General features: G+C 45.3%; 1 long non-coding RNA gene across 3 annotated transcripts; it reads right to left on the bottom strand.

The window, feature by feature from the left end:
- Positions 1-2,036: 2,036 nt before the first annotated feature.
- On the bottom strand, positions 2,037-3,815 carry LOC127929923 (uncharacterized). 3 transcript variants are annotated; one of them, XR_008136354.1, is made up of 4 exons: positions 3,622-3,815; positions 3,084-3,191; positions 2,797-2,980; positions 2,037-2,659 (listed from the first exon to the last, which is right to left on the bottom strand). It is a non-coding gene; the product is annotated as an uncharacterized LOC127929923 (long non-coding RNA). The 3 variants fall into 3 exon arrangements; XR_008136355.1 differs by having other exon boundaries at positions 2,797-2,850; XR_008136356.1 differs by lacking the exon at positions 2,797-2,980 and adding an exon at positions 2,714-2,767.
- Between the last annotated feature and the right edge of the window lie 9,154 nt (positions 3,816-12,969).

Raw genomic sequence — 12,969 nt, 5'->3', positions numbered from 1 at the left:
TAGTTGCTGTGGGACATGTCAGTTATTACTAAGTCATTTAGTTGCTTAAGTGGGACATGTCAGTTATTACTAAGTCATTTAGTTGCTGTGGGACATGTCAGTTATTACTAAGTCATTTAGTTGCTGGTTGTCATTTAGTTGCTGTGGGACATGTCAGTTATTACTAAGGCATTTAGTTGCTGTGTGTCATTTAGTTGCTGTGGGACATTTAGTTGCTGGGGACATGTCAGTTATTACTAAGTCATTTAGTTGCTGTGGGACATGTCAGTTATTACTAAGTCATTTAGTTGCTGTGGGACATGTCAGTTATTACTAAGTCATTTAGTTGCTGTGGGACATGTCAGTTATTACTAAGTCATTTAGTTGCTGTGGGACATGTCAATTATCACAACAACAGATAGAGCTGATAGATAATATGTTAAATCAAATCCGAATCAAATTTATTTATATAGCCCTTCGTACATCAGCTGATATCTCAAAGTGCTGTACAGAAACCCAGCCTAAAACCCCAAACAGCAAGCAATGCAGGTGTAGAAGCACGGTGGCTAGGAAAAACTCCCTGGAAAGGCCAAAACCTAGGAAGAAACCTAGAGAGGAACCAGGCTATGTGGGGTGGCCAGTCCTCTTCTGGCTGTGCCAGGTGGAGATTATAACAGAACATGGCCAAGATGTTCAAATGTTCATAAATGACCAGTATGGTCCAATAATAATAAGGCAGAACAGTTGAAACTGGAGCAGCAGCACGGCCAGGTGGACTGGGGACAGCAAGGAGTCATCATGTCAGGTAGTCCTGAGGCATGGTCCTAGGGCTCAGGTCCTCCGAGAAAGAGAGAAAGAAAGAGAGAAAGAAAGAGAGAATTAGAGAGAGCACACTTAAAGTCACACAGGACACCGAATAGGACAGGAGAAGTAACTCCAGATATAACAAACTGACCCTAGTCCACCGACACATAAACTACTGCAGCATAAATACTGGAGTCCTCTGTATGTAACCAGTGGAGAAGAGCCATGGAGAGAAAAACGCAATGAGGCATTTAAATGAAGAAGTAGAGATGAACCAGGCCATGTTTCTATCCCCCTCAGCACTTGATCCCCAAACCACAAGGCTGGGAGTGTGGTGAGGGAGACGTCAGAGAGGGGATAGCAGGGGAGGAGGGGAAGTGGGCTTTTAATTAGACCTGATAGGGCCCATATGTGGGATGGGTCCCACCCTGCACATGTGGAGAGCTCTTTGAGCAGACTATTATGTCTCATTTTCACCCCTGTTTTCTTCAACCTGTTGGTTGAGTCTCATATGTGATGGATGACCTTGGGGACTGCCTCACATTCTGAAACGGGGATCTTCCCACAGTGAGGCCCGGCCCGACACTCAAACTTTAATCTAGAAGCTCTGCACTACACGGCAGCTCAGATTTGACCCCAAGTTTGTTTTTTCTTTCCTCCACTTGCACCCCCTGTTTTCTTAAACCTGTTGGTTCAGTCCCATACATGACAACAAGCCTTGGGATTCAACCATTTTCTTGAATGAGGGGTTCCCAGAGTTCACAGTGAGAGGCCTTGTCACACTAACTACACGGCAGCTCGGGTATTCCACGTGTTTGTTTTTCCTCTGCCTTGCAACGAGGTGATTAGTGTCGCTGTGCGAGCGCCCGGCCGACGGCTGCCCTCTTTAGAGATGTCACCACACACAGCACACACACGTGTCAACCCTCTCCTTGTTGTTGCACAGCTGTGGTGTCACGCTCCTCCGAGGGTTGGCACGGCGACAGACGGGTGGTAAAAAACGACAACAGTAATTTGGGGGGGGTACAAGCCCAGCGGCTTACTCTGTGGAAATTTCCACTGAGCCTGTTAACTCAAAGCCCAGAGGAGGCTCTCAGCGTCTGTCTGTCTGTCTGTCTGTCTGTCTGTCACACTGTCACACTGTCTGTCTGTCTGTCTGTCACTGTCTGTCTGTCACACTGTCTGTCTGTCTGTCACACACTCACAACATTGTTGTCACACACACACACTTCCCACACACACACACACAAGGGAGCAGGAACCATGTCTAACATTCTCACAACATTGTTGTGACACCTACTGTGCCGTTACGCAAAAGCTAAGCTCAGTTGTTACATCCTTCCTCTTCCCTGACCCTGTGTCAGTTTCAGGGCAGCTGCACCCCTGTCTAATATTGTCTTATGTTGCAACAATGTTGTTTTAACGTTCTAACAGTGTTGTTTTGACACCAATTTCCATGGTAGCAGTGTTTCAGTAACATAGAGACTCTGTCATAGCAGTAATAGAACCTGGTGTCGGGGGCAGAAGTCACCTAGTCTGGTTCAACAACAATAACAGGCCTTTCATTCATTATTTCATTTGGACCTGTCCTGGTTTGACCTCTGTGAATCTCTCACAAGCAGCACTAGAGAACAGTCTCTTGTTTCCCCTCCAGTTTGGATGAGTCAGTCTGTCAATCACTCTGTCGTCACTGTCCTCTCCACGCTGTCCTCCTTTGAGACGATCTCTCATTGGTTGTCATTATCTTAATGTTGATCTCACGCAACATCCTTCCCTGTCAACAACACGTTTATGAGCAAGATGCATAGTAGTAGTATAGTCTTCATCTACTACTGTAACTGACGTCTTCATCTACTACTGTAACTGACGTCTTCATCTACTACTGTAACTGACGTCTGTCTTCATCTACTACTGTAACTGACGTCTTCACCTCTACTACTGTAACTGACGTCTTCACCTCTACTACTGTAACTGACGTCTTCACCTCTACTACTGTATCTGTGACGTCTTCACCTCTACTACTGTAACTGACGTCTTCACCTCTACTACTGTAACTGACGTCTTCACCTCTACTACTGTAACTGACGTCTTCATCTACTACTGTAACTGACGTCTTCATCTACTACTGTAACTGACGTCTTCACTCTACTACTGTAACTGACGTCTTCACCTCTACTACTGTAACTGACGTCTTCACCTCTACTACTGTAACTGTGACGTCTTCACCTCTACTACTGTAACTGACGTCTTCATCTACTACTGTAACTGACGTCTTCACTCTACTACTGTAACGTCTTCACCTCTACTACTGTAACTGACGTCTTCACCTCTACTACTGTAACTGACGTCTTCACCTCTACTACTGTAACTGACGTCTTCACCTCTACTACTGTAACTGACGTCTTCACCTCTACTACTGTAACTCTGTCTTCATCTACGCTGACGTCTTCACCTCTACTACTGTAACTGTGACGTCTTTACCTCTACTACTGTAACTGTGACGTCTTCACCTCTACTACTGTATCTGTGACGTCTTCACCTCTACTACTGTTCATCTACTACTGTGACGTCTTCACCTCTACTACTGTAACTGTGTCTTCACCTCTACTACTGTAACTGACGTTCTTACTACTGTAACTACTACTGTACTACTGTGACGTCTTCACCTCTACTACTGTAACTGACGTCTTCACCTCTACTACTGTATCTGTGACGTCTTTACCTCTACTACTGTAACTGTGACGTCTTCACCTCTACTACTGTATCTGTGACGTCTTCACCTCTACTACTGTATCTGTGACGTCTTCACCTCTACTACTGTAACTGTGACGTCTTCACCTCTACTACTGTAACTGACGTCTTCACCTCTACTACTGTAACTGACGTCTTCACCTCTACTACTGTATCTGTGACGTCTTCACCTCTACTACTGTATCTGTGACGTCTTCACCTCTACTACTGTATCTGTGACGTCTTCACCTCTACTACTGTATCTGTGACGTCTTCACCTCTACTACTGTATCTGTGACGTCTTCACCTCTACTACTGTATCTGTGACGTCTTCACCTCTACTACTGTATCTGTGACGTCTTCACCTCTACTACTGTATCTGTGACGTCTTCACCTCTACTACTGTATCTGTGACGTCTTCACCTCTACTACTGTAACTGTGACGTCTTCACCTCTACTACTGTATCTGTGACGTCTTCACCTCTACTACTGTATCTGTGATGTCTTCCTACTACTGTATCTGTGACGTCTTCACCTCTACTACTGTATCTGTGACGTCTTCACCTCTACTACTGTATCTGTGACGTCTTCACCTCTACTACTGTATCTGTGACGTCTTCACCTCTACTACTGTATCTGTGACGTCTTCACCTCTACTACTGTATCTGTGACGTCTTCACCTCTACTACTGTATCTGTGACGTCTTCACCTCTACTACTGTATCTGTGACGTCTTCACCTCTACTACTGTAACTGACGTCTTCACCTCTACTACTGTATCTGTGACGTCTTCACCTCTACTACTGTAACTGACGTCTTCACCTCTACTACTGTATCTGTGACGTCTTCACCTCTACTACTGTATCTGTGACGTCTTTACCTCTACTACTGTATCTGTGACGTCTTCACCTCTACTACTGTAACTGTGACGTCTTCACCTCTACTACTGTATCTGTGACGTCTTCACCTCTACTACTGTATCTGTGACGTCTTTACCTCTACTACTGTATCTGTGACGTCTTTACCTCTACTACTGTATCTGTGACGTCTTCACCTCTACTACTGTATCTGTGACGTCTTCACCTCTACTACTGTATCTGTGACGTCTTTACCTCTACTACTGTATCTGTGATGTCTTTACCTCCACTACTGTATCTGTGACGTCTTTACCTCTACTACTGTATCTGTGACGTCTTTACCTCTACTACTGTAACTGTGACGTCTTTACCTCTACTACTGTATCTGTGACGTCTTCACCTCTACTACTGTATCTGTGACATCTTCACCTCTACTACTGTATCTGTGACGTCTTCACCTCTACTACTGTATCTGTGACGTCTTCACCTCTACTACTGTATCTGTGACGTCTTCACCTCTACTACTGTAACTGTGACGTCTTCACCTCTACTACTGTAACTGTGACGTCTTTACCTCTACTACTGTATCTGTGACGTCTTTACCTCTACTACTGTAACTGTGACGTCTTCACCTCTACTACTGTATCTGTTAGACGTCTTTACCTCTACTACTGTATCTGTGACGTCTTCACCTCTACTACTGTATCTGTGACGTCTTCACCTCTACTACTGTATCTGTGACGTCTTCACCTCTACTACTGTATCTGTGACGTCTTCACCTCTACTACTGTATCTGTGACGTCTTCACCTCTACTACTGTATCTGTGACGTCTTCACCTCTACTACTGTATCTGTGACGTGTATCTGTGACGTCTTCACCTCTACTACTGTATCTGTGACGTCTTCACCTCTACTACTGTAACTGTGACGTCTTCACCTCTACTACTGTATCTGTGACGTCTTCACCTCTACTACTGTATCTGTGACGTCTTCACCTCTACTACTGTATCTGTGACGTCTTCACCTCTACTACTGTATCTGTGATGTCTTCACCTCTACTACTGTAACTGTGACGTCTTCACCTCTACTACTGTATCTCTACTACTACTGTATCTGTGACGTCTTCACCTCTACTACTGTATCTGTGACGTCTTCACCTCTACTACTGTATCTGTGATGTCTTCACCTCTACTACTGTATCTGTGACGTCTTCACCTCTACTACTGTATCTGTGACGTCTTCACCTCTACTACTGTATCTGTGACGTCTTCACCTCTACTACTGTATCTGTGACGTCTTCACCTCTACTACTGTATCTGTGACGTCTTCACCTCTACTACTGTATCTGTGACGTCTTCACCTCTACTACTGTATCTGTGACGTCTTCACCTCTACTACTGTATCTGTGACGTCTTCACCTCTACTACTGTATCTGTGACGTCTTCACCTCTACTACTGTATCTGTGACGTCTTCACCTCTACTACTGTATCTGTGACGTCTTCACCTCTACTACTGTATCTGTGACGTCTTCACCTCTACTACTGTACTGTCTTCATCTACTACTGTGACGTCTTCACCTCTACTACTGTATCTGTGACGTCTTCACCTCTACTACTGTATCTGTGACGTCTTCACCTCTACTACTGTAACTGACGTCTTCACCTCTACTACTGTAACTGTGACGTCTTCACCTCTACTACTGTATCTGTGACGTCTTCACCTCTACTACTGTATCTGTGACGTCTTCACCTCTACTACTGTATCTGTGACTCTTCACTCTACTACTGTATCTGTGACGTCTTCACCTCTACTACTGTATCTGTGACGTCTTCACCTCTACTACTGTATCTGTGACGTCTTCACCTCTACTACTGTATCTGTGACGTCTTCACCTCTACTACTGTATCTGTGACGTCTTCACCTCTACTACTGTATCTGTGACGTCTTCACCTCTACTACTGTATCTGTGACGTCTTCACCTCTACTACTGTATCTGTGACGTCTTCACCTCTACTACTGTATCTGTGACGTCTTCACCTCTACTACTGTATCTGTGACGTCTTCACCTCTACTACTGTATCTGTATCTGACGTCTTCACCTCTACTACTGTATCTGTGACGTCTTCACCTCTACTACTGTATCTGTGACGTCTTCACACCTCTACTACTGTAACTGTGACGTCTTCACCTCTACTACTGTAACTGTGACGTCTTCACCTCTACTACTGTATCTGTGACGTCTTCACCTCTACTACTGTATCTGTGACGTCTTCACCTCTACTACTGTATCTGTGACGTCTTCACCTCTACTACTGTATCTGTGACGTCTTCACCTCTACTACTGTATCTGTGACGTCTTCACCTCTACTACTGTATCTGTGACGTCTTCACCTCTACTACTGTAACTGTGACGTCTTCACCTCTACTACTGTATCTGTGACGTCTTCACCTCTACTACTGTATCTGTGACGTCTTCACCTCTACTACTGTATCTGTGACGTCTTCACCTCTACTACTGTATCTGTGACGTCTTCACCTCTACTACTGTATCTGTGACGTCTTCACCTCTACTACTGTAACTGTGACGTCTTCACCTCTACTACTGTATCTGTGACGTCTTCACCTCTACTACTGTATCTGTGACGTCTTCACCTCTACTACTGTATCTGTGACGTCTTCACCTCTACTACTGTATCTGTGACGTCTTCACCTCTACTACTGTATCTGTGACGTCTTCACCTCTACTACTGTATCTGTGACGTCTTCACCTCTACTACTGTATCTGTGACGTCTTCACCTCTACTACTGTATCTGTGACGTCTTCACTGTACTACTGTATCTGTGACGTCTTCACCTCTACTACTGTATCTGTGACGTCTTCACCTCTACTACTGTATCTGTGACGTCTTCACCTCTACTACTGTACTGTGACGTCTTCACTACTACTGTATCTGTGACGTCTTCACCTCTACTACTGTAACTGTGACGTCTTCACCTCTACTACTGTATCTGTGACGTCTTCACCTCTACTACTGTATCTGTGACGTCTTCACCTCTACTACTGTATCTGTGACGTCTTCACCTCTACTACTGTATCTGTGACGTCTTCACCTCTACTACTGTATCTGTGACGTCTTCACCTCTACTACTGTATCTGTGACGTCTTCACCTCTACTACTGTATCTGTGACGTCTTCACCTCTACTACTGTATCTGTGACGTCTTCACCTCTACTACTGTATCTGTGACGTCTTCACCTCTACTACTGTAACTGTGACGTCTTCACCTCTACTACTGTAACTGTGACGTCTTCACCTCTACTACTGTATCTGTGACGTCTTCACCTCTACTACTGTATCTGTGACGTCTTCACCTCTACTACTGTATCTGTGACGTCTTCACCTCTACTACTGTATCTGTGACGTCTTCACCTCTACTACTGTATCTGTGACGTCTTCACCTCTACTACTGTATCTGTGACGTCTTCACCTCTACTACTGTATCTGTGACGTCTTCACCTCTACTACTGTATCTGTGACGTCTTCACCTCTACTACTGTATCTGTGACGTCTTCACCTCTACTACTGTATCTGTGACGTCTTCACCTCTACTACTGTATCTGTGACGTCTTCACCTCTACTACTGTATCTGTGACGTCTTCACCTCTACTACTGTATCTGTGACGTCTTCACCTCTACTACTGTATCTGTGACGTCTTCACCTCTACTACTGTATCTGTGACGTCTTCACCTCTACTACTGTATCTGTGACGTCTTCACCTCTACTACTGTATCTGTGACGTCTTCACCTCTACTACTGTATCTGTGACGTCTTCACCTCTACTACTGTATCTGTGACGTCTTCACCTCTACTACTGTATCTGTGACGTCTTCACCTCTACTACTGTATCTGTGACGTCTTCACCTCTACTACTGTATCTGTGACGTCTTCACCTCTACTACTGTATCTGTGACGTCTTTACCTCTACTACTGTATCTGTGACGTCTTTACCTTTACTGTAACCTCTTCACTCTACTGTATCTGTGACGTCTTTACCTCTACTACTGTACTGTGACGTCTTCACCTCTACTACTGTAACTGACGTCTTCACCTCTACTACTGTAACTGGCGTACTGTCTTCACCTCTACTGTGTAACTGTCTTCACCTCTACTACTGTATCTGTGACGCTTCACCTCTACTACTGTATCTGTGACGTCTTCACCTCTACTACTGTATCTGTGACGTCTTCACCTCTACTACTGTAACTGTGACGTCTTCACCTCTACTACTGTATCTACTACTGTAACTGACGTCTTTACCTCTACTACTGTATCTGACGTCTTCACCTCTACTACTGTATCTGTGACGTCTTTACCTCTACTACTGTAACTGTGACGTCTTCACCTCTACTACTGTATCTGTGACGTCTTCACCTCTACTACTGTATCTGTGACGTCTTCACCTCTACTACTGTATCTGTGACGTCTTCACCTCTACTACTGTATCTGTGACGTCTTCACCTCTACTACTGTATCTGTGACGTCTTTACCTCTACTACTGTATCTGTGACGTCTTCACCTCTACTACTGTATCTGTGACGTCTTCACCTCTACTACTGTATCTGTGACGTCTTCACCTCTACTACTGTATCTGTGACGTCTTCACCTCTACTACTGTATCTGTGACGTCTTCACCTCTACTACTGTATCTGTGACGTCTTCACCTCTACTACTGTATCTGTCTTCACGTCTTCTGTACTGTGACTCTACTACTGTATCTGTGACGTCTTCACCTCTACTACTGTAACTGTCTTCACCTCTACTACTGTAACTGTGACGTCTTCACCTCTACTACTGTATCTGTGACGTCTTCACCTCTACTACTGTAACTGTGACGTCTTCACCTCTACTACTGTATCTGTGACGTCTTCACCTCTACTACTGTATCTGTGACGTCTTCACCTCTACTACTGTATCTGTGACGTCTTCACCTCTACTACTGTATCTGTGACGTCTTCACCTCTACTACTGTATCTGTGACGTCTTCACCTCTACTACTGTAACTGACGTCTTCACCTCTACTACTGTATCTGTGACGTCTTCACCTCTACTACTGTATCTGTGACGTCTTCACCTCTACTACTGTATCTGTGACGTCTTCACCTCTACTACTGTAACTGTGACGTCTTCACCTCTACTACTGTATCTGTGACGTCTTCACCTCTACTACTGTATCTGTGACGTCTTCACCTCTACTACTGTATCTGTGACGTCTTCACCTCTACTACTGTATCTGTGACGTCTTCACCTCTACTACTGTATCTGTGACGTCTTCACCTCTACTACTGTATCTGTGACGTCTTCACCTCTACTACTGTATCTGTGACGTCTTCACCTCTACTACTGTATCTGTGACGTCTTCACCTCTACTACTGTATCTGTCTTCACGTCTTGTAACACCTTCACCTCTACTACTGTATCTGTGACGTCTTCACCTCTACTACTGTATCTGTGACGCGTCTTCACCTCTACTACTGTAACTGACGTCTTCACCTCTACTACTGTATCTGTACCTCTACTACTGTATCTGACGTCTTCACCTCTACTACTGTATCTGTATCTGTGACGTCTTCACCTCTACTACTGTATCTGTGACGTCTTCACCTCTACTACTGTATCTGTGACGTCTTCACCTCTACTACTGTATCTGTGACGTCTTCACCTCTACTACTGTATCTGTGACGTCTTCACCTCTACTACTGTATCTGTGACGTCTTCACCTCTACTACTGTAACTGTGACGTCTTCACCTCTACTACTGTATCTGTGACGTCTTCACCTCTACTACTGTATCTGTGACGTCTTCACCTCTACTACTGTATCTGTGACGTCTTCACCTCTACTACTGTATCTGTGACGTCTTCACCTCTACTACTGTATCTGTGACGTCTTCACCTCTACTACTGTATCTGTGACGTCTTCACCTCTACTACTGTAACTGTGACGTCTTCACCTCTACTACTGTAACTGTGACGTCTTCACCTCTACTACTGTATCTGTGACGTCTTCACCTCTACTACTGTATCTGTGACGTCTTCACCTCTACTACTGTAACTGACGTCTTCACCTCTACTACTGTATCTGTGACGTCTTCACCTCTACTACTGTATCTGTGACGTCTTCACCTCTACTACTGTATCTGTGACGTCTTCACCTCTACTACTGTATCTGTGACGTCTTCACCTCTACTACTGTATCTGTGACGTCTTCACCTCTACTACTGTATCTGTGACGTCTTCACCTCTACTACTGTATCTGTGACGTCTTCACCTCTACTACTGTATCTGTGACGTCTTCACCTCTACTACTGTATCTGTGACGTCTTCACCTCTACTACTGTATCTGTGTCTTCACCTCTACTACTGTACCACCTCTACTACTGTATCTGTGACGTCTTCACTCTACTACTGTATCTGTGACGTCTTCACCTCTACTACTGTATCTGTGACGTCTTCACCTCTACTACTGTATCTGTGACGTCTTCACCTCTACTACTGTATCTGTGACGTCTTCACCTCTACTACTGTATCTGTGACGTCTTCACCTCTACTACTGTATCTGTGACGTCTTCACCTCTACTACTGTATCTGTGACGTCTTCACCTCTACTACTGTATCTGTGACGTCTTCACCTCTACTACTGTATCTGTGACGTCTTCACCTCTACTACTGTATCTGTGACGTCTTCACCTCTACTACTGTATCTGTGACGTCTTCACCTCTACTACTGTATCTGTGACGTCTTCACCTCTACTACCATGTTGTTTATGAGTCATATTTGCTGTCAAACATCATGACTCTTAGCCAGTTACTCAATGTGTCTCTCTCTCATAGCCTCTCTGTCTGTGACCTTAACCTAACCCAGGTATTCAATCAAACTCTGTGTCCTCCTGTGTGTCTCTACAGAGTGCCCAGGGACTTCAGAGTAACAAGGACTCTCGAATCCTTTGGGTCAAGGACTCTGACCACATACTGACCACTGGCTTCGATCAGGTGACGACATTACTACACACACATTTTTAAGTGTGTGTTTTTTTTGTGTGTTAAAGTGTATTTATTAAACTCTACATGATTATGTGTTCAGATGCGGGGTCGGGAGGTGAGACTGTGGGACAGCAGGAAGTTGGGATCCTCTCTGGGCTCTGCCAACCTGGGCACCTCCAATGGGTGAGTACACATTGACCATGCTGTTAGTCTGTCTGTATGTGTTAGGAGTTTGTGTGTCTGTGGGCCTTGCCATAGGCCTACTCTCGTGTGTGTGTTTGTGTGTGTTGGAGTGTCCAGGAGCTGGTCCCAAACCAAATTTGCAACGGATGAGAGCTGAATATCTATGATATTCAGTGTGTCTTCATGTTCAGTGTACATTAACTCTGCAGCCTGTTGTGGTATGAGTACAAACTGCACATATGTGTGTGTGGCTTGTGTCTAGACCCCTACATGTTCTAGGTTGTGTCCCAAATGGCACCTTATATTCCCTATGTAGTACACTACTGTTGAGCGCGGCCCATAGGGCTCTGGTCCAAAGTAGCACACTCTATAGGGAATAGCGTTCCATTTAGGACACAGCCTCAGAATATTGAGATTTCGGACCTCCCAGACTTATGACAGTACCTCTCTACATTCCGAGCATTTCCTGGGTCCTGTCCCAAACAGAGGAGCCCCTCTTCCTTCCTCTGTCCTCTCAAAGACAAGTCTGTCTGTCTGGGTAGGGGACGGGGTGAGGGGTTATAGGTCATAGTAGCAGTGCGTGCTCACGCACGCATGCTCACATGTCTGCAAGAAAGCAGGCACACACACACACACACACACACTACTATGCTACGTTACTCGCTGGAGGAAGCCTGACTAGGAATGGACTGTTCCCCATGGTGCGATAAACACACACACACTCACATTGGCCACCAGCCTCTCTCAATCTCTCCTCTGACCTCTCCCAATCGTCCGCTCCCTGCGTTTATTTTTCCAAACGCGTCTGCTGAGGAGCGGAGTGAGTGAGTGAGTGAGTGAGTGAGTGAGTGAGTGCTGGTGAGTGGTGAGTGAGTGGTGAGAGTGCTGAGCTGGCTGGCTGGCTGGCGGTCAGAGAGATGGGATGATGTGTTTGTGCTGCTTAGTTGCTCTGTTTGCCACTTCTATGGTAGCAGGGGTATTGGTTCTGGTCCTTGGTTCTGATCATCAGTAGTTCTGGTCCTTGCTTCAGTTCTTCAGGACAGGTGTTTGGCTGGTGCATCAGGCCCAATCTGTCACACAGGAACTGTACTGTGGAGTGGATGTGTCTGTTTGTATTGGCATGGGGTGAGTTTGAAAGGACAGTTAGAGATAAGTGTGACATAGTTACAGTTCTTTTACTGGTTCAGGACAAGCAGACAACACAGAGACATTCTCCATTCTCCTCAGAATGCCACTGACCGGAATGTTCCTGCTTTGGGCGTCTGTGTTTGTGTGAGAGTCGGGTGGGAGTTTACACAGCAAGAGGCCTGCATATCCATCTATCTGGCCCCTCTCTTTCTGTCTCTTTTCCTCCCTCCCTTCCTCCCTTCCTCCT

Source organism: Oncorhynchus keta, chromosome 5, assembly GCF_023373465.1.
Source record: "Oncorhynchus keta strain PuntledgeMale-10-30-2019 chromosome 5, Oket_V2, whole genome shotgun sequence".
Taxonomy (NCBI): Eukaryota; Metazoa; Chordata; class Actinopteri; order Salmoniformes; family Salmonidae; genus Oncorhynchus; species Oncorhynchus keta.
The sequence above is the reverse complement of the archived record's forward strand: the minus strand, read 5'-3'. Positions and strand labels throughout refer to the sequence as shown.